Here is a 2,756-nt window from a genome sequence, read left to right on the forward strand (position 1 = left end):
GGCGGAGAGGATTGCTACTGTCTCCTTCTTACTACACAGGTGTAATCACCCGCATCTTTGTCCTCTATGTCATCTGTCTGACATGTTGGTGCTGATGTTTGGTCTGCAGCACTGTGTGCCACTGACACATCAGGGGCCGGAGATGTGTGTGTGGAATTAACAGCAGCATTCATCTGTGACTGCCTTAGTGACAGCAATGAAATGATGAGGATCTGCAGGCCATGGAAGATACCAACAACTTTTCGCTGTTGTGCATCCGTGGCAGCCATTCTTTCCGCATGAATATGCTCCATTTTCTCCATTATCCTCATCATCTGTGCCAACTCTCGGCTGACATCACTGAGGCCACTCTGAGTAGGCAGTTGTTCTCCTCTCAGAGGCATGTCTCCAGCGGTGTCCGGCATGGATTGTTGAACATCATGGTGCGAACTGTGGATGTCTGTTAGTGAGTGTAAGTGGTCCCTGATGTGACTCAGACACCCACGTATGTCATCCAGTTTGGCTGCCATGTTGTCGAAACCCACCTGCACATGTTCAGCCACCTCCTTCTGGCAGTCTAACACCTGACCTTGGAATGCCATGTGTTCTTGGATGAGGTGCTGGGAGCCAGCCGTGTCAGTGGGTGCTTCCTGCTGTGTGGTCTGTGCAGGGGGTGGGGTCACCTTGATGCAGCTGGCCTGCACTGCTCCTGGGGGTAGGGTGTGGTGGCTGTCCACAAGCCATTGGGCCATTGGAGGGTGTCAGGGCAAATGTCCAGGGGGTCCTCCTAATCATCACTGAAGAGATGTCTGGTCTGCTCTGCAGGAGGTGTTGATTGTCCCTCTTCAATGTAAAGAGGAGATGCTGGTTGACAGTGTGTTCCATGTATGTTGACGCATTGTACATGTTTACATACAGACTGCATGACAATGTAAATTGTGACTGTTTGGGAGGAGCTGACTATTTCATGCTGGACAGTGGACATTTGAACTACATCGGGGATGTGAGGTTGAATGCGTACACTCTCATCTCAGAGTTTCCTGCTATGCCAGTTGTGATTGATTAGTTTCTACGCTCAAGCGGAATCAGTTGTGTCCTCTGTTCTGCAGGGAAAGTGTTGCACTTCATACCACATTGTCGTCAAAGTTGATGTGCTGTTGTTGCTATGTGTGTGTGCTGCATTGTGGGTGAGTCACCCCTGCAGCTGTGATTCTGCTGCCCCTTATCCCTTTGAGGTGGTGTGCCTTTGACTTCTGTGCTTTTACAGTTATGAGATGTTGCAGACTTGGCTGATTTGGACTCTTGGGCATGGTCTATCCGCAGATGGGTTGTTGCCGTCAGGGGTTGTGTGTGCACGTGAATGTGTCAGGGTTTGACCTGCTCCTTTCAGGATGTGTTCCACAGTCAGCCACCTCAGTGTTGTGGCGTGCAGCATGTCATGATTATTGGACTGCAGCCATGCTATTCGTCATGCAGTGTCACTTGCAATGTCAGTGTGACTCACGGACACGGAGATTTCCTGGTTTTCACACGTGTGCATGGTTTGGTTGTGGGATTGGTGCTGTGTGGGGGGGACACCTTTATGCCCATAGTGAACGTGGACCTACTTGCTGTTTGTATGTGTGCTGCAGTGTGCCAAGGGGATCAGGGACATGCTCAAAAGTCATTGTGAGTGTGCAGTGTGCTCTACTTAATTGTGCATGTGTACCATTGTGCCCATCTCCCCCCGTCCCCCAGTCTCTGTTCAGTACTCACCCTGGTGCTGTTGTGTCAGGTCATGTCAGGCAGTGTCCGGACCCCTAAGTTCTGCCACCGTCTCCCCACTGATGACTGTGGACACCATTTCCTCCATCTCATCCAGCTCCTGGTGTTCCGCTGGACTGCCACCTCCAGTCTGCATTGCCGCCTGATGGTTGTCAGCGAGTTTCTTCTTGGTTTTGCGCTTCGCATCATTCCGGCGCCTCTTGACCTCTCCAATTGTCCACTTCCTCACTCCGACTGCATTCACCTTGCCCAGGATGGCCTGCAATATTGCATTTTTATTTGCCAATGGCACGTTGGAGGTGACGAACAGTTGTTGGTGGTGTTCTATCACCTCCGTGATGATGATCCTGTTTTCCTGCGGACTGAACCTCGTCTTCCTTGTCTTCTTCTCCTTGCCCTTCCATGATCCCGAGGTCCCAGGCAGGTCCTCCTGGGGGCTTGTGGAGTTCTGGTCGTGCTCTGTACTTGCTATGACTTCCTCCATGGTGCTACGCAGTTTGAATTATTTTGTTTGTGTTTTTCGGTGTTTTTATAGTGCATTTTCCTGCATGAAGCATTGGAATTGCAAGCATGTCACTGTTATCGCTGAGTTTTGTAACACAATTGGCCACATTACAACTTTTTTCACGTTCGTGTTTAACGTTTTTTCAGCGTCACGTTTGTGTTAACGTGGTCATTTGGCGCGTTATCGTGAGACTATCGCATGGTACTGCTGGGTTGAGAATACAATGTTAACACCGCGTTATTTTCCCTCAATAGACTGCGATGTGCAAAGTTGGGTTAAGCAAATTTTGCGCTAGTTCTCACACGTTCTTGAGAATATCCTCCATTGTTTTTCAGTGGAAAATGCGATGTGTCTAAGCTGCGTTTGGTGCCAGTTCGTGTCGTGGGTACTTGCCCTACCCAAACGAGTGAGACACCATGCTTTTCAGGCGACTTGAGGGAATGCAGGGTGGTAGGAAATTTGTGGCTGCCTGCATATTCCAGGACTTTTCCTCACAGCAATGCAAGGG

The sequence above is a fragment of the Triturus cristatus genome, chromosome 6, assembly GCF_964204655.1.
Source record: "Triturus cristatus chromosome 6, aTriCri1.1, whole genome shotgun sequence".
In the NCBI taxonomy this organism is placed as follows: domain Eukaryota; kingdom Metazoa; phylum Chordata; class Amphibia; order Caudata; family Salamandridae; genus Triturus; species Triturus cristatus.